Here is a 27,069-nt window from a genome sequence, read left to right as displayed (position 1 = left end):
GCTGATTAGATTGCTGAAGATTTCCAGGGAGACGATTTCAGTGAAAGTCTCAGATCTTTTCATGTAACACTCATGACTTCATAAACCCCAATAGTATATTAAAATATTATGTTAAAGCAAAAGGTCTGCTTTATTATTGAAACACCCAAAAATTTCAAAATGTGTTTTGAGTAGAGAATACTCTTCGTCTTTTTTTTTTAATCAAATTCTGTCACAGTAATGGGTGGAAATAGTTACTACAAACTCATCTGTTGGGTTTTTAAAATTTATTTTCTAAGAAAGAGACAAAAAGAAAAACCAGAGCAATTAGAATTAGAGAGAGATTTTGCAGTTGCTGTCCAATCAAGAAAATGCAACACTATGATTTATGAAATAAAATAGTGAAATACTATGTATTTTCAGTGGTTTTGAATTCAGTTCTCTAACAAGATGCCTCTCCATTGGTGTGATTTGAAATTAAGTCACACTCCAGTCTCATTCTCAGAGAGCTTTTATTGATATTCACCTTAAATGCTCCTTTTTAAAACATCCTATTAGTCATAATTATAGTTGAATATATCACCTAAACAACCTTTTCCTAGGTTCATGCTGATGTTTTTCCAGATGCTGTGCACAGGCAGTTATATCTGCAAACTACACATATTTATATCTCTTTTTCCCCATCAAAATTTACCTACATAAGATAATTAAATCACCTATAATGCATTTTTATTTGAGCATATGACATAAACCCCCTGTATTGTAGAATAATAGTATTCCCATTTTACAGATTGGGAAATGAGGCATTAAGAGGAAAAGCAATTTTTAGATCAATGATAGGGAAGTGATTTGAAGGTAAATTGAAGGATAGTGATATAATCACAGGTGCTATCCTATGAAAAGTGTATTCATTTTCTATGGGTAGGTATAGTAAAAAATGAATATAATGTCCATTTTTTGTCAAACTGAAGCAGCACATTGTTACATGTGAAGTACTGACATTCTGTTTCTTCATTTTATTGTAAGCTCACGTGGAAATGTGAGGTAATATATAGATTTTCCGTAATTTACTTGAATCTATTTTTTAACTGTTCTGTCAATTCCTTTCCAATAGCCCAAGGACCAATACTTATATGAGAACGTGATAAAAGCTGGAATGGTGAACATGCCCTTCTCATTACTGTTCTCGCTTGGTAAAAGAACTATAGTCTGGCAGTGGTAACAAGTGAAAAATAGTTAGTTTGTGGAAGAGAAATAAACATGATAATTATAATCCAGTAAAGGGAAAAAATGCTATAGTCAGCAATAATGATAAGCTTTTAAGCCTGTGCAGCCTCAGTTCTCAGCTAATAATACACAGTTTATTTGTTTGGATGCATACTGAATATTGTGATAGCACACCTTTGTCACCAATTAGCTGTAAGTAAATTCTACCTTTGCCATTTGTTAACACAAGGTCTCTGCTACTTTTAAGGACCTCATGTGTGCTTGTTCATCCAGTAGTCTTTCCTGTGCTTGCCTAAATGCTGACTTTTTACAGTATAACCCATTTTATACCTGTTCAAAAGACATGGCTTAGCTGTCTGAACAAGCCCACAGGATACCTTTTTTCCACATAAACTTCATTTTACTCAAAACAAAAGGAACAGATGGTTCTGATGTCTTGCTGTGGTCACCTCTTCTTCACATTTCTTTGTCTGACATACAGACATCACTCATACTTAGTTGCTTGCGTTGTTCCATTGTTTTCTGAAATGGCCTTTAAGCAGCATTCTCATGAATGTTTAAGCTGCAAAATGATAGGATTTTGTCTTCTGCATGATCATCTATTCTAAGACAGTAGAACTAAAGTCAGTCTCAAGTGCTAGGAATGATTGGAGGTTTGGATTTTGTGTCTTTTAAAAATGTGGCCTCCTTGTGATCCCCCCCTCTATTTTGTTGGCATCTTAGCATAGCTGATGGCAGATGACATTTCAACATGAGAGCCCAGCACGTCTACAGGGAAATGTAATGAGAAGGGCTGCCTAATGGAGTGACTTCTATGCTGGTATGATTACGGTTGAAAAGTAGAAAGAGACGATGATTGATTATGAAAATACAGATGATAAGGCATAAAACCAGTCCTCTCAGCAGGGACAAAGGAAAAAAGGCGGCCTGTGGTAACCTGACAATATCACCAATTTCCCCACTCCACATGCACCACCAGGAACACTTGCTGAGGAGACATAAGCCTAGCCACTTTTGCATTGTAGGAGCCTATATGCTGTGTTATCCCAGTCTGTCACTTTTTCACAATAAGTCTTACATTAAGCTGGAGTAGCAGATTCTCTATAATATATTCTCCTACAAGTCACCAAGAATCATACCAACATCTTGTCTGTATTCCTGTAGCTGCTTTTCGTTATCTTCAGGGAAGGGTGAGAAAAGATGCTCTAATGACAGCTGAGCTCTTAGACCCCAGCGGCTCAAGGACAAGCTATCTGTCTTCTGAACAGGTTCTGAAAATCTCTCCATGATACCTCTTGTATAAGAGCGTGCACAGCTGTATCTCGTGACTCACTTTAAGAATGAGCAAACACAGACAAGCTAGAATCAGATCAATAGCATCTGCCTTTCCTTTACAAACTGTTTGGTTTGTTGAAATCAAAAGCCTGTGTTTTGATACCCCACTCATGAGTCTTTTTTTCAGACAGATGAAATATCATTGCTCAGTTTATAGGAGCAAAATATTATCTCTTCTTTTATTTATTAGTTTTCTGTATCCTCATTTTCTTATCTGTCAACTATGCTCTACAGAAACCGGATATCAGTATGACTCAGTGGATGTAGAGGGGGGCTAGATTGTTACTGAATTTTAGGAATTTTAGTCTGTTGCTGGCTTCCTATGCCTCTCTCATCTTCAGGTGAGTCTTTTGTTGAGTGGGGTTAAAAGATGCTCAGGCTGCATCTGACCCTGCCCAACTATAGGACTGCACTACACATTACCCAAACAGTTTTTTGACAAAAATATGACCATTTCTGAAGTCGTCTAATTATGAAGCTTTTCGGAAACATTGTACACAAATCCACATTGGACTACAAACTGGTAGAAACTTCAATTTCATTAAAGCATCCGTCTAATCACAGATTCTTTGAGGAGAAATAAAGAAATAGCAGTCAAGAATGAGGAAAGATTGAAAGAGTGATTTCATAATTTAAAATAATGAAATACTCAATGTTGAATTCTTCAAAAGAAATTTATGCTTCTTTTTCTCCTGCACATCTGACCCCTTTTTCTAAAGCTTTTTCTCCTAGTGCCCTTTCCTTCCTCTTACTTAATAGACACCCCCCCCAAGTTTTCTCTGGTTTTGTATATTTAAATGTGTGTACGTCCGATAAATACAGCTGGATTTGCTTGGAGAACAGTGAGGATAAGAGATTGTAACACTTTTCTTTCTTTTTTTTTTCCTTTTTCTCCTTTTTTTTGAGAAAAGATAATGTGTTGTTAGGGTATGAACAATGTTACAACATCTTTTTGTTGTATAACTGAAATGACTCACACTTTAAAATGTAGGCAGTGTGTGGAGGTGGAATATTTTGTGAATTAATTTCACTTGCAATGCAAGAGATTTTATGTGCTTTCAAAACCTACTGTTGGGGCCTTTTCCTCAGGAAAGGAACAAAGATTTTGGACCCCACATATATGCTCTTCAAAAATTTATGAGGGTGCAACAAAGATCAACTTCACTGTGAGAGGTTGTAAGTGCTGAGGGCACAGGGATGGGCAGTTTCACATGAAACTTCCTTACTTTTATTAACAATTGGGGATACAAAAATTTGGGGTCATGTGCTAATACCTCATTCTGTTTGCTTTAATGTTTTGATACTGCCTATAACCAACTTCTACTAAACAAAACCAAATACTGACATTACCACTTCATCATGCTTATCATGCAGTGATGTTAGACATACTGATTTAAAGTTTAACTTTCACTCTTGGTAATTTGAATGCTATAGAAAAATTTGAATTATTTCAGTTCCCAATGTACAAACTGCCTTTCTCAAAAGTCTCTGGCACTGATTCTTCAGACCTGACGCTAGCACAACTACCATTGACTTTCACAGGAGGTTTATCTTCCTGAGGACTGCAGTATTGGAATCTAAATAATTAAATATTAAGGTTTAAAAAAAGGTGAATTCTAGCTTCAGTGATGTATCCACTGATGTCTTTATCAGGGCCCTGAGGGCAGTAACAGGCCTTAATGGTCCTGACCAGCCTCACCTATGATCCCACACACACAACCCCTCTCACTAGAGACTCCATTTAAGCTCAGGCTGGGGCCTCATGAAGTGTTGTTTGGGATTGCCCATGCTGTCCGAGCATGCAGAGACATGGCTAGGAAAGTCAAAGCCCACCTGGAGTTGAATCTGGCAAGAGATGTCAAAGGCAACCAGGACTTCTATAAATACTTGATGTGCTTGACGGAACACACTTGATGCATTATGCTCCACAGTTTATAAAGGTATAAGCTACTGAACAGTCATCAAAGTTTAAACCACAATGCAGCAGTAGTCAAACATGGTAGTTAAAAGCATACAACTTGAAAATTATAACCTCAGATATTCCTGTGTAGGCTTAATTATTGAGCTTTGATAGCCATATAATGCATCCTTGTGCAAAACAGCTATCTCGGTATGGCCTTACATTGTACCACAGGGAGAAGCCTGATGAAACTTTCCTTTGACATCATACATTTATTCTCAGGGCCCTGATTGGATAAACAGGCCTTCATGGCCCCGAGGCCCTGACCAGCCTTACGTGGAGCCTCCACTCACACCTTCTGCCCATGAGCTCCATTTCAGCTTGGGTCTGGGCTCCCAGACCTGGCCTGACCTATGTTGTGGGTATGCTATCTCCAGTCCTGTTTCCGGCCATGCCTCCTTGATGAACCTGGGACCCACATTGTAGCCTTTTCTCCAGCAGAGTCTCCTGCTGCTCCTGACTGAACTCCCTGGATGGACGCTGAATCACTCCCCTTAGCTGGGCCTGTTACCAGAACCTAGCTGTGCACACCCAGCTCAGGTGCTGCAGGACTGTGCCCTGGTCAGTAAGGACACGGTGCTGTAGTCACTCTCAGCTCCTGGTTCTTCCCTTGGGGAGCAGCCTTGAACTTGCTGCTCTCTGACATGTATCTACTATGGGCTAGTTGGTGTTTGAATATAGCACTTCTGGATTTGAGCAAGACATAGGCAATTAGGCAGTTCTGTGGTCAGGTCATATAACAACCTTACATGAGTGCCTTTTACATAGAGCTGTAGATCGTATGTTATCAAACTGAACCTCTTTCAAAAAAAAAAAAAACAAACTTCTTAATGATTTTTGATGATGTGCTTTTCTCTTCCAATCAAACAAGGAAACTGTATTTGTCACTTTATCAATTAGATACTAGCATTTGACTTCCGTTTAGGTCTTTGTCATAACTGAAATGACCTTAGCTAACCATTCTTTCTGATTTCTGTCTCAAGCACTTGTTTACGGGTGAATGCACTTCAGTCATATCAGTAACTAAATTTTTCACATTATTTTTGACAAAATGCAATGAAATGATTGACAGCAAAGGAAGCCATCAGTCAATAAAGGTGGAAGGCAGCATAAATGATGCATCACGCTACTTTCCAACCTATGAGCAAAGTCAGACAGGGCACTGGAAAATGGAAACAGTGCTGAATGAAAAATAGGATATTGCGCATTTGTGCAGAGCAATTTCAGCTCATGAATTTATAAAGGTGTCAGATTGTTATCTAAATAAGAGAGAAGAATAGTTCAGTTCTAGTGTTCTCTAATTAACTCTTCAGGAGCCACAAACCACAGTCACTCAGACTTCAGATAGATCTAAATTAGCCCCTAGTGGCAATTGCAATGCTTTGATAGGATGGAGTCCCATGATAGGATCTTAAATACATTTCATAAAAAAAAAAATGCATCCAAATATTATTATCATCTTTTCTCACAAACAGATGGATGGACAGAAACAAACAGACCTGCAAACAGACCCTTGTAATAGTGCCAAGAAGTGCATTATCTATGACTACTAATAAAATGCACACCTATGTGTGCACTCAAAACCACAGATTCAGAGTTTTGAGTGGGCATTAATGATCTTTCAAACATGAAGACTGCTCCTCTAACCTCTGTATGATTTTTAGCATCCCCCAACCTGCTGTACAGATACATGGAGCAAGACGAATTCTTGACTTATCAGCTACTTACTGAGGAAGAGATATTAAGGAGAAGCAAAATGAGATATTGAATTTTTTAAAACACTGTCTAGGCCTGAAGCAGAAATGTAGTCACCATATTTCTTGTGTAATGACAATGGCATTTACTAACTGTAGATTTGAGTAAATCAGATTTATTGTACTATACTGGGAGAATGAGTGATTTCAGACACATAATTAAAATGCTTTGCTAATGTGCCTGCATCTAGAAAATGTTTCCTTTGAGAGCATATGGAATTCCTTGCCAGATGAGATCAGACTTAAAAGCTATGATTAGATGAATTTAAGTACAATAACATTTTATTTTACTAAATGTAAAAACAAATTAAAATTATGCTTCCTGAAGAACACAATTTAATAATTACTCAGGTTCTTAACAGCTTTCTGGAAAATATTTTTTTCCAAATGTAAGAATAGAGAAAAGTTGTATATTTACAAATTACTATATGTCTGCTCTTTGTCAGAATGTCAGAAACAGCATTGTCTGAAAAAAGTTGGTTATGTGGGATCCAAATTTTTTCACGGAAAACAAAATATTTCCTCAAAAAGCTCTCAGAGGGATTTGAAAATATCTTCCTTTTAACAATCTGAGCTGTAAATTAGTGTACAATCTTGAAGAGCAATTCCAAGTTATTATTCTATATTACTAAAGACTTAACTCTACTGAATAGAAATAAAAGATCCATAAGAGAATTAGTTTTAAATTAAATATTTTGCTTATTAGAGGCACATTTTAAAAGCTATTAATTACTATTTTAGGTATCTCAAATGTAACTGAGTATACAGAAAAGCTAAATTCCAAATTTAATTTCTACCTAGGAGATGTAGATTATTTCCTGTTTATATTTTGTTTTAAAAAGTGCAGTTGCAGTGCTAATTTAGCCCTGAGAATATTTTGAATCATAAAAGAACTTTTTAGCACATGGTTTTTCCTTTTGTCGTTTACAGATAAATGCAAGCACAAGTTGCATGAAGGCTTGGATTGTTTTAGTGGTCTACCTGAAAACTGTCCCTGGTTTATTTCTTTTCTGGTAGGGTTACTCCTTAGTCAGACCAATGAGCCTGTAGGATTCACCATGGCAGTAAAAGCACCAGAGCTGCTGCAATAGAGGGACTGCCTCTCATGAAAGTAACAAGGTTTCAGAACACTTTCAACTAGCCACGAAACTCCATCTTTAAAAAAGGATAATCATTGCAATCATGCTAAGAGCAGTAATTATAAACAACAAAAAGCCACTGGGGCACTGGTAGACAGGACTGGAGAGTTAATGCTAGAAAGGAATGGGCGTCAGCTGGCAGAGAAGAGGAAGAAGCAGCAGCTCTTCAAAACAACTGCTAAAAGAGCCACCAAGGAGTAGCCCTCCTGCTGCCCAAGCCAGCTCAGACCTGTTTCAGAACAAGTCATCTAGCAATTTGCCTTTTTTTTTTTTTTCCAAGCACAGTTACTCTGTCTGAAAAAAATTGGAGATGAGAACATACTTAAATACCTTTAAGAAGAAAGAACATAACATCTGAAATTAAAAGACAGACATATACTTTCAGAAGTGAAGCAAGTAGAAAAGCATCTGTTAAACATTATATGTGTAATATTTCTGAAGAGGATTTAGGAAGAAGTTTACACAAAAATAGATCTCTCGATATTGCTTGGACTATATATTTTTTCTTTTTGCTTTTGTAATGGATAGATAGGAGAAATCACTTTCTTTCCTAGGTAAGTTAAATATTTTTATTTGTCTAAAATACACTGTTTCCAAAAAAAACCACAACAAGATAAGTCATGTAAAACATACCAAATTTGCATCTCATTTAAAGTCAAATCACAGTGTTTTTCTAAAATCTCTGTTATTGCACTGATCTCTGTAATGTTCAAGCATCTTCAAACACTGCATTGAAGAATATGACACTTAAATGCAATCTGAACTGCTTGGAAAGTTGAATTTTGGTAAGGATTTATGACTTTGGTTTTGCTACTTTCATTTTTTTAAATACAAGTTTATGCTCCTGAAGGTAAGAAATTAACTGGAAAGTAGAACCTCTGTGATGATTCTTAGTTCTTGTGAGAATTTGCTTCCTAATCTTGCAAAATGGAAATACTTTTGCAGACAGGGGTTTAAGAAGAGATGAGTCATCAGACAGTCAATTACCATGCAGGTGATTATACATCTGCTCAGAAACTGACCAATGACTAAGGATGTGAATGAATCAGTAATATTGCATGTGTTAATAAGCTGGCACTGACTCACCAGGAACTCCACAAAGATTTATCAATACATTTATACACACACACATTATATATATGTGTGTGTGTGTGTGTGTGTGTGTATTTTTTTTCATATATATAGCTTCTTTAAACTGAAAGAAAAATTAGAAGTTAGATCCAGAATCTTCTCTCCTACCACAGATGAAGAGTTTGGGAAATAAAATGACATGCTTATAAATATTTTAACTTTCCTGTGCCTAACCTATGGCACCTTAGCAACAAGCTGGTTTTGTGAATCATTACTGGACAGAAATTTTTGCCACAGTCCACCCAAAATTACTTGTGAAATTGAAGATAATTTTCACTATCTGATGAAGAGGGAGATTGACAATAGCTGTCAAAAAATAGTTTATGGTAGTTGAAAGCAAAGCCTTATTGTCCGAGAAAGATGCACCTAATTTCATATCCTTTCTATGGTCTCTTAAGAGTGTAGAATTACACTGAGACAAGTTTGAAAACTTGGAAATAGCAAATGAGTACCTAATCATCAGATTACAGGATGACTTTCATTTTCTTCTTTTGGCTTAAAATCCAAATACTCGTGAAAGATGCAACACCTTCAACAGAAAATAAATGAGGAACTTCCTTCGAGACTACCTCCAGGAGTCTAGACAGTATATCCTGAAACCTGCTCAGACAGGAAAATAAAAAAAGAGTTTGGGTTTCCTATAGTTCTTCAGTAACAGTCTTAGCTACCAGGGTACTTGTTAAAATAACAGTGAAATCAACCATCTCTTCTTCCTTGCTTCCAGAGTTTTGTGAAATGTGCTTACTTTTTTACTTAAAAGTACTTCAAAAGCCAAGTAAAGTTTTACCTCAGGATTAATATAAACTTTAGCCCCTGCAAAAATATTTTTGATGCTCCTCATTTTCACGACAATATTAGACCCATTTTGGGTCAGACACCAAAAGGAGTAGGGAGGAGATAAAGGGAAAACTATCTAGGTACCCTCAGAACAGAGCAGAAAGCATATATGGTAATTAATATGTCCTTAACTGTTATGTAAAGGATGAAATATCTCAGTATCTCACCACTGGGCAATTAAGTACAATTCAAGGGTGCAGAGTTTTTATGTGAGGCCAGCTGAAGCTTCCACTTAAGTTCCCAGTCCCAGCAATCCTTTGCTTGAAACAGGAGCCACTGATGAAAGATTGCTGGTTCAGAATTCATCCTTTGAACCACTCTGCAGATAAAACCACTTATTACCTTCCCACAGGATGAAGACATACGCAGGTTGGACTGGTTTCTTGATATTTCACCTTCACTAGTTGAACATCACCCCTCAAACATTTCCAAAGACTGATCAGAGACATCTTATTTCACAGTATGACTGTTGCCAATTGCTTAGTGTCACAAATACAAGGTCAGTTTCATCTCTTCACCAAGAATGTGCTGTTTGTTCTGTGCATTTAGTGTACAGACATGATTATACTATAAACACAATTTTGGAGGCCTATATTAATCTTCTAACAAGGTGCCATCGTCATGTTTGTTCTACTCAAGCAGAAAACAAAAATTCTCTTGTGTCTGCTAGTCCTCTGATGTCCATTAATATCAATTGCATTGAGTTGCATTCCATGTTAGATCATCTAAATGTTAATTAACTCTTTGAGAAGAGACTCCAATTCATTCACTCCAGACTTTAGAAATATTACAATTCATTGCTTAGCTTTATTTGCCAAATCACAAAAAAAAAAAAAAAAAGGCCAAGAGAAGTATGGCTTATTTCATGAATATATTTATAAAAATATAAGTGACTTTTAATATATTAATATTTCTCTTCTTGACAAGTGTTTATGTCTCATTCCATCTTAATAGCTCCTGCAGTCACTCCTGGATAAACATGCACAGTCATTAAGAAAGTTTAATTGCTTTCTTCATAATGTTCTCCAACTAAAAAAAAAGGGGCTTTAAAGATCGCTTTGAGGTCCCTTATTTACACGTCACATGTTTATGTTTTTCTATGTGTTACACCAGAAGCAGGTTTACCACAGAATAGAACAGATGTATGAGTTCCCCTCAAGACTTCTCTTGGTGAAAGAATCCTCACCTGGCCCAGCTGTACAGTCTACTAAGCCTTGATCTGCAATGGCTTAATGGAGGGCTTGTTATCCTCGCCTTGGATTTTATTTTTGTAAAGCACCTGTTTTTGTTTATTGGGCTCTCCTGTTTATATCTTGCCTTGTTTAAACACTTTTTTTTTTAAACCTGTCTTACAAGTCCTATTTTACTCTTTCCTTCATCAACATTATGACTACATTTGCATCAGATATGCCTAGATTTTTTTTTTAAGACTTCCGTTGATTAAGCTTCTCAAATGCAGTTTTACCATCTGTTGTTTTACTAATAGGGGACCATTTACTCAGTTAAGATTTCTTTCCATTCTCCACTGAAAAGACTGTAAGTTTAAGATTATGATTAAATTAATTTAAATTTCTGAGGTGGTGCCTGAGAGGATGCCAAGATGTCAAACCTCAGCAAAGCACCCCCCACCCCAATGTTATTACTCTTATGAATCTTTTCTGAATGTATAAAACAGACACATTTTTGTTTTGCAGGACTGCTAAGCTAGTTCCATATATTAAAATGTAAAGTGGTTACTCACTTCCCCTGAATATAACAAAAAAGTATATGTCAGTAATTGTAACCATAGTATCCATGAAACTGAATTTCTTTGTGATCCCAATATTTTGCTTATTATAAGATTTTTTTATTCTTTAATTTCTTGTTTGTTTTATTGCATAAACATATGTTCATCTGCTGCTTTTAAACTGGATATCAACAGTAACGTATTTATATTTTGTTAATTTTTATTTATAAAAAACTCAGCACATTTATTGCTTACATTATTGCTTAAAAGGTAGAAAATTAAAGTAGACATACTTTTGGAGTCTAACTCTTTGTCTGTCATTACAAAACCAGTTCTTCCCTATTAACTTTAAGAAACAGAAGCATTAAATAAAAGAGGAATAGTAAAGTTGAAAGCAGAAACAAGACAAGTGTGTTGGAAACTTCAGGAGAATAATGGAAACCAAAATTCAGACCTTAACCTGCCCTCCCGTGAAAAGATGAATAAATATTTCATGAAAAGCTTTGCACCACTCAAAATAATAATTTTCAGCCTAGCATAAAGAAAATAGGTTTCAGGCTACCATGGTGATGAAGTAAAATATAACTTTATGTTAGGCATTCAGGAGTCAATTTCATGAATTTTTAAAGAGCAGTTATTGCTTCAGAAGTGCAATCAACATTACCACTGCACAGTTTAATGCTAAAACACACCATTGTTCCCTACAAGAAACTATTAGTTATTCACATTTGCTCAGTAGTTAACTATTTTTTTTCATGTAATACATACAAATGTTTATGTGCTGATACTTGTCCAGTGCAAGCTGTCCCTACGGTAAGTGGGCAAAAGAGATGAGGCTGCAAAGCACTGTTTTATTTTAGTTAATACAGAGCAGATAGCACATTGGTGGCCTCAGCAGCCATTCGCATTTAGTTTGATGACCAAGTTTCTTCTGAGTAGGATATGTTCTTCAGGATGTGTAATCAGCACACATATGCACACAGTGAGTATTCTTCTCCTGGTCATGTGAAACCAAAGAGGTTTGTTTGCAGTTTATAATGTGTATGCATTCTGGTGTCAAACCTTCCCACTGTTTAATGCATAGTATATGTAGGGGAGCACATTTGTTGCTATTTTTGTTTCTCTCAATAAAAAGTTGTTTCCAAAAAAGAGAGAGATCAAGTGGACTACTCAACTAGAAAATCCCTGGTTACAGTTTGAATACCTCCCTTTCTCAAAGAGAGTGTCCATATATAGATTCTTACAATAGGTGACGCTAAGCAGTTACCAAACCAGCAATACCCTACAAAGGACGTACAATCCCACAAAAAAAAGTTGTCCCAGCTCCAGGTGTTTTACAAACATCACAGTGTCTGTAGATGAAGGTGTGAGTAGGACTGAGGTCAATTGTGCACAGCAGATGTGCACAATGGAAATCTTGAACACCTGTCCCAGTGAAGAATGTCTATCTGTCTGTCTGCTAAAAGCAGCATTCTTCTCCAAGAGAGGTTTCAAGATAGTCCGAGTCAAAGTACATGGGGAAGAAGAGACCAGGAATATGCCTCTCCAAAAACCTGGTGTATTTGGTATTTGTATTTGATGCTTTGTTCAGCATCCCAGAGAGAGACCTTCAGCACCGCAAATATGTCCTGGAGAATATAAGCAAGGTGCAATGCTTCGATGGCTTCATGAAAATGTGTATCATTAAAAATAAGAGGTGTATATCGGCTCTTTTCTTGGACTGTTGGAAAGGTGTGTCAGAACACACAAATGCAGACATTCATTTTGCACAAATTCAGTGTGTTATCTCTCTTCCTAGTTAGGCAGGACAAAATTGCCACTTGAAAACCTTTGACATTTTCCTGCAGCAGCCCTCTGGTCTACAGGGTTTTTAACTTCTAAGACATATCAGAAGAAGGAAGTCTGCAGGCAGAACAGAGGCTAACAAGACAAAAGTAGTGAGCATTTTTAAGCAAGAGAGATTATTCAACATCACCTTCATCTTCTCATTACATACAAGAAAACTGGTGCAGATGGGCAATGAAGAACTTCTATCAATGGAATACCTGATTGTTTAGTTCACACACCTGGTGGTGGAAATTGGTGATGAAATACCTATATCTAAGCATCTGAGATCTCTCACTGGCCTCAGGAAGGGATGACCTGATAGCAGATGATGGCCCCAAACAAGTTTGCTGCTGTGAACTTGAAGACTAGCTTAATATCAAGGTGGTGTTAAGTGAAAACAATGCTGAGGCAGCCAAAGCTGCTGCTTGATGAACTGGTGCTGGTGGAGAGGTGCGAGGTTCTGATCTTGCAGAACATTGTCTAAAACTTAGCAAGGTATACTAGCACCAGAGAGGATTTCAGGGTGAGCTTGAACAGCTGAGCAAGACTCAAAGACAGCTGCAGAGTGCTAGGAAGTCTCATTATTACTGGTGATATCTGGAGAAGGCAAAGAAGAAAATGTCTTTTGCCAAGGATCCTGGAGCTGGTATTCCCAAGGGCACTGGGGTTCTTTGGAAGGGTCAAGCTCAGCGGAAGGCTTCCTCTGTTGCTTGAGTGTGGATCTCCAGAAGCTGAGTTTACACTTTTGCTTTTATTTGAGAGGATTTGAGAGGGAGGCCGCTGTAAGACTTTGCAGGCATGTGGCCCTCTCCAAGAGGCTATGAACCACAGGAAGATGAATTGGAAAATGAAGGGTGACCTTGCTGGTGACATAAGATTGAAGTGGGTGTTCAGAGAAGGCACTGAAATCCAAACAGGCACAGGATAAAAATCTCTATGCAGTGAGAAGAATCAGCAGTGTGCTCTGACTCAGCAGGCTGCTTGGGCAGTACTGAAATGGAAATGGCTGTGCTGCTTCTTTATATTATAAGCACTGAGCAGCAGTAGGTAGGGACTATAGCATAAAAGGAAAACTTCCTGCCTCATACAGTAGGACACAAGCATATATGTTATTAGACTATACACATGGATTCACTTTCAAAAATTTTGTATTGTTACATCTAACTAGGGATTGGGTCTTGCAAGCTGCTGAAACCAGAGAGGACAGGTGCTGTGCCAGAATATAAGCTGCCAAAATAGATGCTACACGTCTACAAAGTTGCACGTAAAGATAAGGCATTTTGGTAAATGTTGGCAAAATCCTGCTCTCAGCTGTATTCAACTCCTACTCAGATAAATTTGATTCCATAATAATCTTTGGTCTTTATTACCTTTGAAAATAAGTATCCTTCTTCCAACTAACTCCCTAAACATAGTTTTTCAGCTTTTTGAAAACCTTCCCAGTAACATACATAGAAAATGCACAGTACTTGTAAAAGAACTACTCTGTATAATACCATGTTGCAATCATGTAGGAAGTCTGGTTCCTTGCCTGTGGGTATTCAACATCTGAATTGATATAAACAGACAAGGGAAAAAGAAATGGCGCTCCAGAAAAGCAAACTGGAGCAATTACATTCAAGGTGCATACACTACAGAGAATTCACATAGAAACATGACACAGAGCACAAACAGCATCATGCTGATAAAATTCCATAAATACCAACAAAACACACCTGCAGCAAAGATGATGTGCGCATCTTAGTTGTATATCCTGATAAAATCATACTGAATCACATAGTGATTAGAGTTACTTTGGATACTCTGTGGTGAGGATTTGAACCTATGCTTTTAAATCTTCTTTTGCATTTCAGGAATGAGATCTTTCAATTATGCATCCATCTGTGCCTTACTGTACTACATAATGAATATAAGGTCTCAAAATGCTTCTTGCAGACAAGAATGAACAGCTAGATTTGCAGTGTGTGTGCAAGGATGGAATTCACCCTTAGGCAGTGGGCCATAACAAATAGTTAAAAATTGTTTAAGTCTTGCTTAAGACTTACTTTGAAATGTTACACAGTTCATAGTTTTTTTGCACTGGGCAAGTGCCTATAGGTGAAGTTCACCCTAACTCATTTTCTGGGGCACAATTTCTTTGATTTTCCCCACATTTTCATGTATACCTTCTCCTCCTCTTTTTCTTACAAAATTATCCTTTATTAAAGTAGCGATTGGGATGGCTTTAGAGCACCATTCAGATCAGGGCATAATATTAATCACTACATATCAAAGTGCTGGCGTCTCAATTCCCTGACAGCACAATGAATAGAGTTTAACCACCCCTTTTTGAGTATTATAAAGTTTTCTTCTTTCAAGTTTTAAAGTGCCCTGACATTCCATGATGAAGGCACCTTATAAAAGAGTTGAATACAATCCCAAAAATATTATTATAGAAAGAGTGGACAAAGCACCTTCAGTGAAGTAACTTGAACTGGGTAGGAGAAATGCACTTTTATATAATCTATTAGATAATATAGATTATATAGATATAGATTATTAGATAAATAACACAATCAAATACTCCTATATACCAGTGACAGAAAACCTATCTTACTAGGAATTAAGAATGTGATATGAATTTAAGGAGTAATACCTATTCAAGGATCAGGACTGACTGAAAAAAAGAGGGGAAAAAAATTTAAAAAGACAAGCAAAACCAGAAAGTACTTACACTTAGTGTTATAGGAAAAACTTAACCAATGAAGAACACTGGGAATTCCAGAAGTGTACAGTAAAAGGAAAGGTCCATAAAATACCATCTAAACGTGCTTAATCATTGGAGGAGTTGTTCTTATTTCTTTTCCAACATGACTTTTTACGTGTGAAGAACAAGAAAGGCCTTATGTTATTTTTAGCATCAGACCCTTCCTACAAGTCAAGGTTTGGCATTCCCAACAGGATATCAGATATGCCTTCTAAGATTTTCTACTTCATGCTAAATTTCACATCAGAGCCATGCAGAAACATCATTAACGGTACAAATTCACTGTGATACCCTAGTAATTTTTACTTCTCTGGAAGATAAACTTGTCTTGGGATAAAGAGTGGCACTGGGAAAAACAGAATAAGAATAGATGTGCCATTCAGGTTCTCCTTTGTTAAGGGAATCTTCCAACTAAATCTTCAATACCTTTTCTTGGATCTTGGAAAGCAACCATAACTGGAGAAAGGACACATCCTTTTGACTTCTGGGTGTAAGCAGTGTTCACTAAGTCCACATAAACTCATCCTGTAAAATGTAATTGAATTGTATGGGAGACATTACAGCAAGGCTTGATTTATTACTACAAACTCCCTCTGCCATAGACAAGAATATTCTCTGCATTTCCTATTTGATAAACAGTGCTGTATTCTCAAATTAACATTCTGTTGCTAGTACTATGTCACAGAAACTCAAATTTTTCCCTTGAATTCTTCATATTTCCAGTGAGAACAGGACTGTCTTTATTTTTAAAGAGTTTCCTAATAAATGTTAATTTTTAATTAACTACTTTTTTTTTAATAGAAAAATTCCAGTGATAGCATTCAGCTTGTCACTGCATAGCAAGTCACTTAATGAAGAAAAATAAAAATAACAAGAAGATGTAGAAATCAATGTTTTACTATGCAATAGTCATTGACCCTCAACATGGGGGATCACAGTCAGGAAAAATATACAGCATTCAACATTTTTCTATAAAATTGAAAGTGGCAATCTTTCTTCCTCTATTAGGAATAAAAAGATGCAGACAAGTTTTCATTTAAAAAATCCTTGCTTTGTGTGCAAGGAATGCACAAAAAGAAAACTAAGAAGAACCTGTCTTGTAAGGAAAGGTAGTTTTATACAAGGCGTTTTAAAAGAATAATGATGCATTTGTACAGGAGCACACTGTAATCCAGGCCTAGTACTTCTAACATCATCAAGGGCTTCTTCAATAACTCTGCTTTTAGTTAATGCCCATCACCCTCAAAATTCAGACTTGCTCAAATGGAGCAGCAGAACATCTTATGTATGGCAAACACCCATAAGCTCTAATTTTTTACCCAAGAAGATGAGAAAGGCAAAGTTCCTCCTAATATATGCTAATAAAACCAACTTGAAAATAGATACATTCAGAGTACCCTACAGGTGCTTCAAGAATGCTTTAAGCATTAAATTAGACTGTTGATGCTTCCAGTGCAAAAGCCCACAAACTTCAGCCTGCATATCGGTCATATTATACCAGTGAAGAACTAAGCCTGAAATTTTCTGTTAAAGTACAAAGTATGTCCTAAAACCAAGAGCTTAAAAAGTTACATACTTTTAGAGGAAATTTCAAAGCAAGGCTTTTGCTAAAAGTATGACAGTAAGTCAAAAAGAGCAAAATTAATTATGTTGCTTCATACGTAGCTGTGAATGACTTATACTGCAGTACCTGGAGCGTATTGCCATTTCAGTGGTGCTAAATTCAGACTTCATTTAAGCATATGTCAATTATTGTATTGCATTTAAAATATTTCATCCATTTGTATTAGATCTGAGTGTGGAAGTGGGCTAATACTACTTCATTTGCAATTATTATGGCTACATAGTTCAGTAATTTTTCACTGACACCACACAGATTCATCAGTTCACCCAAAGTAGTTAAATCTGACAGTAGCTGTTGTTGTTGTAACGGGAAGTTTGCCTATGTCTTTTAAAAAAATCCCTAAAAATGCAGCACTGACTACGCCTTTTATAAGGTTTCATTTTCTTTTCCTAGCTCTGGTTAGAGCTAGAGAATCCTTTCCTACTTTTGTTGTCTGGTCCTATCAGGGCTTTAATATGAGAAATAACTGTTTTGCCTACCCTGTCTCACTGCAAACTACTTAAGGGCCTTCAAAAAACAATACAAAACCCCTGCAACCCACATATACATGCAAACACTTAGGGAACCTCTACTAATGACAACAGCTTTCAGCAACGATGAGTCAGACTAAGGGGGGACTATGATGATATCTGACTGAACTCAAGCATCTCTTTGAAGTCTAAATTAACCTGGAAATTCAATTTTCTATTTGCATCACTCATTAGTTCTTAGGAAAAAGCCTCAAGTTTAAAATTCTATCTTCTTCCAATTATTGCTACTTTTTTTTGTTTGATCTAAAAAACTTGTATATATTTGCTGTGAACTGGAATTCCTAACAGCTGGAATTATAATCTTAGATCTCTTAAAGAGGACATAATTATTCACCATCAAACACCCACCAGAAAACATAACTATTTAATTTTTTATAATTCATATCCAGTACATGTATTTTAAAATGAGATAATTTACATAATAATTGAAAAAGATTTTGTCACAGGAAACCACAGCAATAGCTATGAGGAAGCGGAATTTTACTCTAGAAGATGCAGTAAACCAATTTATCTACCAGACTTGGACAAGCTGAAAGTTCCTACCAGAGCAGTTCAATAATAATCAAGGAATCCACTTCTCTCAGATAATCCAGACATAATGGGAAAAGGAACTAGAAGTCATGTATGTATCATAAGCAATACTTTTTAATAGTCTACAGATGACTAATCTGACAAAAGACCCATATTCTTATTTTATTGTCAACAAAGTAAAAGGCTGTGTGTTGAAGAAATGCTACTATTTTATACTTGCACATCCCTTCTGCTAGAAAACTGGAGTTGGTAATCAGAAAGAAACTCAAAAGAATTTTGAAAAATTGTTCTTCCTAGTATGCCTATACTTACTAGCCAACTGTACTTCCTAGCTAGCCTTCCTAGATAAGTATTCTTACAGTAGACTCTCCATCATATCTGAGCGGCTTATCAAATCATCCATCATAATGGCACACAAACCGGAGTATTCTTACGTGCCCACATAACACTCTAGCAGAATGATATGCAAGATACTAGTCTCAATACTAAAAATCCTTAGCAAGTTTTAAGAACTGAAGTGTTAAGCCATAAGTGAACTGTTATTCTTCAGTAATGTCAGGTTTCAAGAAAAAAAATATCTGATTACAAAATAAATTTCTCTGTGAAATAGTAGACCAATTTAAACATCTTTTACATTTGTTGATTTGTGTTTGTTCCATTTTAGACCTCCTTCTTATAGTAAGTGATCCCAAAGGTTTCGCACAGCAAGCAAGAAAAAGATGCCTGTGACTGTCTTCTGATGGAGTTTTTCCTGAAAACAATACCTGCAATTCATTGTTAACAAACTATTCCCATTAACTAGTACTATGCAGGATGTACAAAGGTTGAGGTTTTTGCAAAGTACCTTTCTTGACTGATGGAAGTTTGACAAAAACTCATTCTTTTACTCCTTTTCTTCCTCTGGATCTTCCTATACTATAGGAAGGTATGGAATAGAAGACATATGTTCTTTTCAATCTGATTTACAGTGAAGATATGATATGCGCATGATGTTGAAATTTTCCCTTGTGAAATAATTGAAAGAGTCTCTGTTTACACCTATACTAACTTTTCTGTTAAATCAATGGGGAAAAAACACTTGTATATATAAATAGAAGAAGGATTAAATACTATGTCATATTTTTCACTTCAATTACTTAAAAATGTCTTGAGAAAGTCATCATAATTCAAAATAACACCCAAGTAATTAAGTTCTCATGGGGAAAACATATTTTTTAAAAAGGCCAACAAACTATGCCCATTTGTAATAAACTTCTAATCTGGTGCACTCAGTGCTTTCCTCTATCACATCAGGAGAATTGTCTTCCTGCCAGTACTACCTCCTGCAACACTGAGGAAGATATTTTAGATACATTGTACAAACCTAAGGAAGGATTCAGGACTCCCTTTCCAAAGTGGTCAGATAATCAGCATCAAAGATGGAGAAATACTAAAAAAAAGGGTGGGGGAAGGAGGATTCTCATTTAAAATGGCTTCTTATCTACTATAAATGACAAAAATAAAAGTCTGTTGTGCTTCTATGACAGTGGATACAAATTCATGCCTGAAACAGTAGCTCCAAGTACTCAAAGATCTAGTTTCTACCTTCTAGATAAAGCTTTTTAAGAAAGAAAAAGTCTGCTAACACCCCAGTATCCTTTTCCTCCGTGTTTTCCTTCTTGTCACAACAATTATGCAGCCAGTCCCAAACTTCCTCTCTTTCTTTCCCCAGAAAGTGAGGTATAGAAGGGCTGACATTTCAGAGGAGAACAGACTCCTCCACTTTCCTACATGGTTTTTAGACAAACAAACATGATCTGAATTTGGTACTATCAATGTGCTAATCATCCAAGAAAAAAGGCAATTTCATGTTCTGTTTTCCAGAATGTTAAGAAACCAGTCAGTCTCGGTAGGCCATGACTGAAGAATCTCTTTTCCTTCATGGCTGAAGCCTTATTTCCCCAGCCCGTTGAATAACCTGGTTTGTTCCCAAGAAAGGATCAGCCTACAAGTTAATCAGTTCAGATCCTGTGACATTTTTGGAAAGCAAAACATTGGGCAATAAACCAGCGTTATAGGTCCTACCTACATATTTTTTAACAAATAGGATTTACAAGGCAAATAAATGTTTTCTGACAACAGTTGTAGAGTTCTTTTCAAATGTCAGGCACATGATGGGTGAAACCTATACAGTCTGTGACTTGCTCTGAAGAACACTTTTCTTCAAAATAAATGCTGCCACTGGATTTATAGCCAAACAAGACAACAGAATATTACAGCCTTTTCCACACCCATAACATTAACTTCCACAGTATATACAGTAAATGCATTACACTATGCCAGACATTGTGTGGGCAATCCTATATTTATATTTCAGTTACTACCATAAATACAAAGGAGTCCAACATTGGTTTTACTATGAATAATATATTTTCAATACACAAAAACATTTCCTCAGTGAATGTTGTATCTGAATTCTCAGTATCTATTATGGCCTAACAAAAATGTTTCCCTGTGCTGTTTATATATTTTATCTTATCCTATGTATGTTCCATCGTATAATTTGAGTGCTTGTTTACTCCAAACGGCGTGTTGGCCTGATTTATGCCCCTGATGGAAGCCATAATAGTGATCTTTTCCATTACTTTTAAGTAATTTTTTTGTGTTAGTGGGTTTCTTGACATACGTTTCATTTGTGTGTGTTTTCCTGGACATTAGTTGCTGCAGCATTTTTGCTATTTCTGTGGGCTTTAACAGACCTTGCTGTGTTGGTGGTACTGTAAAGCCAAAAAAAACCCCTACAGAAGTTTCTGTAATGGCATTCCAATATCCAAATGAATCAATGGCTAAAGGTGCTCTCTGCCTTCAAAGAGCCTGCCGAGAAATAGCCACTGAAGAAATCCCTAGAGAAATGAAGGTATAGACATAAAATTGTCTCTTGAGCTACAGAATATTAGAAAAGAGAAAAGGGAAAGACCACCAGTTCTCAATAAGGCCAAAAGCAATCTCAGTGCATGGCACAAAGGGCAAAATCTGCCTGTTCCATGGATTTATGCACATAGGTGAGTTGAGTTCCCACTGGAAATCTGGTCAAACTAAAATTCAAATGGCTGTATAATGTTAGGACTGTAAGCAACCCTCTGAATGGATCTGAAGGCAGAGCTTACACACGGCATTCTTGCTGTACTACTAAGTTATCCTGAAGAAAATACATTTGGATTTAATAAAACTCTAATGGTCTAAAGCAGAGTCCATTCTTAAGGAGGGCTTTTGTGATGAGCAACAGGTAGGCATAAATATCAAGTAACTACTCAAAATCTTTTCTTCTGTCCTGCTGCCATGCCGTGACTGTTCTGCCCTCCCATGCCCTTTTGAAGCAGAGGAAAGAGGACGTATAAAGGTTGTAAGAAAATAGTTTACAATAACCATGGCTGTGAAGGCACTCACAGTCTGACACGGCCAACAGACAGGCTCCCCCAGCCAACAGCAGCCTCCCACCTCCCCACACTCCCAGACAGTAACACAGGATCCCATCTTTTCCTCTTTGCCTCACTGCTCAGGCCAGCCCTCCAGCAGCACCATTAACAATGAGACAAGATCACTAATTGTTTATTACCGTTACACAGCTCCCACGATGACTGATGATGTCACAACTGGATGATGGAACTCATTGTCAAAATCAGATTGTGATGGTTCTTTCATCACCCTGTTGACTTGATAATTTGTTACAGAAACTGATTAAAGAAGAAATTTTCATTTCTGGTGTTAGATAAATCCCAAAGCTGACTCCATAATTGAAGGAGTTCTTTAACATGCAATAGAGTGACCCGGAAAAAAAAGTTTAATAATATTTCTTCAGAGGTAAGTAGTTCTTTATATTAGCACATTATTTCATTCTGGAGTAACCTAACAAAATAACTGTGTCACTTCTGTCTGCAAATCTGTAGTTTTAGACAAGAATCTAGATGATTTCCTAAAAAGCTTGGTACCTTTCATGAATATTTGTAAAACATCTTAATTTCTTAAGCAGTTCTTTATCTTCCATGTCTGCTTTGCTTTTGCTGGTCATTTTAAGCACCTGTGAAGGTTCTACTATTTAAAATGAGGAGCTTCATATAAGCAGTTCATCCTAACATTTGATAACCAAAAGTCTTTTCTTTTAATCTTCTCCTTATTAATGAACTTCTTTTGGAACTGATCACATACATGCCAGCATCAGTATATCAGCCGCGTCCTTTCCTTATGTTCTCTAAGAGAACATCTTATTTCCTATTTCCCACTTTTAAAAGCAGGCTTCTGAGGATGTGAAAGAATTAAGAATACGAAGCTTAGATATAAAATGAGAACACAAACTTGTTTTGTGTATGCATCATGTTTTTACTTTTCCATTCATCTACACCATTTTTGATCAGAACCACTTAGCATTAAATGGCTACTTTTCTATTTATCCAGTTAATGTTGTTTCGCTGCCACTCAGCTGCTCTTCTTCTGGTGGTGGTTTTTAAATCTTAGCTTTTGCTTGCATCATCCTTCACACTGTGTCTCTTCCTATGCCACTCAGTCTTCCTTGCCTTAACTTTGTTTTCCTCTAGCTCTACCTGCTTTATCTCTAGCATTCAACCTTTCCACAAGTCTCTGAAGTGGCCATGTGTCATTGCTTCTTTGCATCTAATAAGAATGACAAAATAGATGGATGTATGCAATTGTAATAAGCATAGCACCTGATCCTAATGGCTTGTTTCTTTTTAATTCTGTGTTTAAAATATATGCATTTGTTTACATTTCTTCCAGTCCTTTAATTAATTTTCTGAAATGTGCCATGGCAAAGAGAAAACTTGAAGTGGAAACAAGAATTTGAGCTCACCATCAGTGAATGAGAACAGAGTTGGCTAGATGCACCTCTGGCACTAGAGAGTGCACATACATACTGATTTCATTATAACTAAGTGGACTCAGCTTAATGTTTTGTCCTTATGAATTATTTAGAGTTATTAAAATGATTCTAATCAAAATTGCTGGGACATCACTAAACACACTTGCAAATTACTACCTTCTGATACAGAAATACTAGCCATTATTGTTCTTGATACAAATGATAAGCCTTCAAGCTGTAGTAACTGTTGCTTAGTTTCCTAACCAGTTAGCTTGCCATTTGGTTTCCTGTTTTAATTTCTGCTTTCTGCACTTATTAATAGTCCATCTTGAACTCTTACCCTCTCAGCTAGGGTTCTAAACCTGGTGTCCCTCATATCTCTTGAGTGTCCAGCATCAATAATGAATAATAGACCTATTCAGATGTGGTGCCTCCTATATAATTTAGGGAAAGCCTAAGGTCCAGAACATGCCTCTTCATATGTCGGTGTGAAGTCTGAAAAGAGAAATGCAGTCAGGAAGAAGCCAGAAGTGACTTCCAGCAGGAGAAGAAAGAATCTGACAAGTGTGAGTGGACATTCATTCATCAGACTTTCTGTCTTCCTCACCCGGATTTCTGTCCTGTGCTAATGGCTAATTGTTCAAACCCCCTTTATGGAGATCTGTGGAGCTTTACTCCGTATTTTCTTTCTTTTCCTTTTCTTAGCTGATCTCTTTATTACTAACTCTTAACCCCAAAACATGTAACTGATACTTCTTCTATGAGTTCCCCATTGTTGTATTATCTGTGCCTTATTTATTTTGAGGTGAAGCTTTTTTGGGCCAGAATCTGAATCATCCACTTCTATATTTTTGTGCCTAACAGAATGGGACCTGATTTTTATTAGCCTTTATTAGAACGAAAAACTATTACTACTTAGTTGGGATTCAGTGAAGTCACTTTTGTATTACATGTTGTGATGCCCATGCCCCCATGTAGCGGGACATAAGGGAGCAATGACTGTGCAGAAACGGGGACAGGATGGAGCGAAGGCCCCATAGCTCTTGCCTGTTTGGACACGGTCATCCTTGAGTATGTCCTCGCTTGATAAGTCTGCCTCTGCCACACCTCTCCCAAATCTTAGTGAAACTTATGCCCATGTCCCCATGCAGCTGGACACAAGGGAGCAATGACTGTGCAGAAACGGGGGACAGGATGGAGTGAAGGCCCCATAGCTCTCGCCTGTTCGGACACTGTCATCCTTGATAAGTCCGCCTCTGCCACACCTCTCACAGTTCTGAGGCCTAAACTTATGTCAAGGGCCTAAAGACTCAGGCTCTGAAACACATTTGAATGCACGGAGAGAGAAAACCGAAGGCGGGGAAGTGAAAGAAGGACCTCACCTGCATAAAGTAACACCAACTTGTGATACTGAGCACTTAGTTTAGTGATTTAGCAGTTACGGCTCCTCGTTGTTAAAATAAGAGGGAAGGGGAGAAGACGGCGCATTTGAGTAAAAGACAGGACCCAACCAAGGGCTTATCTACTGAGACCATGTGACAACAAAAGCACAAAAGAATGCGGACTGGAGGAGGCTCCTTGGAGCTCCCTCTCAGCTGGGCTGAGATCCCCCAACCGTCTGTGACCACCGGCTTGATCCTTATCGACAGGTTGTATTACCCTCCCTGTGTATGTAGTTGTGTCGTGTTATGTGTTACTATTTCATGAACCTGTATGCTTGCTTAAGGATTCTGGCTCTCAATAAACTGTCACCATATAGTACCCGCCTGACTGTGGAGTCTGAGTAGTGGTCGCTTCCTCCCCCTTCTTTTGGTACTATACGGTGCATGACACATGTCCAGCAGACACTAAAGTGAAAATGAAAGTTGCAAACCAACAATTTTACAGAGCAGTATGTTGTATATAAGATACTTTCTGTAAAAAGGCAGTGAAGAATTAGACACATTTTTCATTCTACTGGTCTATCATCATTTTAGATATTTGTTCTTATGTTTTTTGCATGAGTGCCTTTTGAAAGAATGGACTGTAACTCCAAAGATGACTATATGATGGAAAATTTGAGTAATAGTTCAATGATTTTATAAACTATATAGTCATGCAAGACACATTGTTCCCTCAAGTTCTGCCGGATAGCTCTACATTAATTTCATAAATACTGGTGGTAGCTGGTTAAAATTGGTATTGGCATGAAAGACAAACTTCAAGAATGCTCTATTTCTTGTATTACAAAAAAAACCTTACATATATGAGTTTTCTACTTCTTGCACAAATTTTGTTCATATTGTAGGTTAATAACATTAAGAAAGCAAACAATAACATCATTGTATGCATTCTGTAGGGATCCCTGATTTCCATTGTGTTTCATTTCTTCTTGTTCATACTAACAGAAGTTAAGTACAGTGAACAAAATTTACAATCCCACTTATCAACACCACACCTATAAATGCTCACAAAGACAGTAATGAAAAATATCACCGATTTGAAAATTGTTCAAAACCAGTTTTTTGCTAATATGTTAGTTACTTTCCGTTGCCCAGTGCTTCCTCTTGATGGTACCATAGAAACCAATCACATCAGTTTACACACTGCATTTTGTAAAGTAAGCCAATGCCATCTTTTTGTAAGCTAGCCTTTAAATCTTTTATCATCCTAATAGTCATTCTGTATTCCAACTACTATTTGTATTAATTTTCCTTGAACATTGGTAATCAGAGCTATGCCAAAGATTAGGTAACAAACATTAAAGTCTGTACAATTATCTGCATGACTATGGATAAGACTGCTTACAGACTGAAGTTTTGAAAAACTTGATCTTGCATTACGGGCAACTAGAATGAACAAAGCTGTGACTGGGCCTGCTCCACTTCGCAGCACAGGAGCATGAGAACATCCAGTGTACATTTCTGAGGGACATGGATGCAGTTAGCCACAATACTCCCATCTAAAGCATGGAAGATGTAAGTGAATAATCATTTAAAAATAAGTTATGCACAGTGACAGTATATGTTTCAAATATGACTGAGGCATACAAAAGACATACTTCAAAATTCTTATTTCTTGTAGGCAAGTATAGAGACAAAGAAGATTTAAGTTTTGAATCATCAGTATTAAGGAAAATGGAATCCTTATTCCCAAAGGTGTCTCATCTACCACCGAAGCCTGTAGATCGCTGCCTTTACTTCTGATGTGTTATGCTTGTGTATGAATGCATATAGTTTACTCTGAAACATCAGAGTACTCATTTTGCCCAAAATAAATTTTCTTGGGACTTAATAAATATATTGCATTATAATGCATTAAAGTTTTTCTCACGATCTAGTTCACAATGAAAAAAAATTGACGTGTCAATCATCTGAGTTCAAATAAATATTTTATCAGGCTTCTAGTTTCCAAGACTACATATAAAATGACATTACACTTCCACAACTGAAGAACGAATAACATTTAAACTCTACCAGCTTTATGGAATAGCAAAAATAGAAAAAACTATCACTGGAATAAGCAAATTAATTCTCTTTTTCAAATCATCAACTTAGTTACATTTTTCTTTATTCAAACTGCTATGTAGGAAAACTCATAAATTTTCATTCAGCAAATCTATCCTTTTCTCTCAACAATTCCTTATCATTTCCCTGGTATTTCTATTTAGTAGAAATAGTTTTCTATTAATCCATATACAAGAGTGTCAGACAGAACATATTGCTTTCTCTCAATATACATAATCAGAATCATAGAATCATAGAATCATAGAATCATAGAATCATAGAATGGTTTGGGTTGGAAGGGACCTTAAAGATCATCTAGTTCCAACCTCCCTGCCGTGGGCAGGGACACCTTCTACTAGACCAGGTTGCTCAAAGCCCCGTCTAAT

The sequence above is a fragment of the Pygoscelis adeliae genome, unplaced genomic scaffold, assembly GCF_000699105.1.
Source record: "Pygoscelis adeliae isolate BGI_AS28 unplaced genomic scaffold, ASM69910v1 Scaffold86, whole genome shotgun sequence".
NCBI classification, from domain to species: domain Eukaryota; kingdom Metazoa; phylum Chordata; class Aves; order Sphenisciformes; family Spheniscidae; genus Pygoscelis; species Pygoscelis adeliae.
This window is presented reverse-complemented; position numbering follows the sequence as displayed.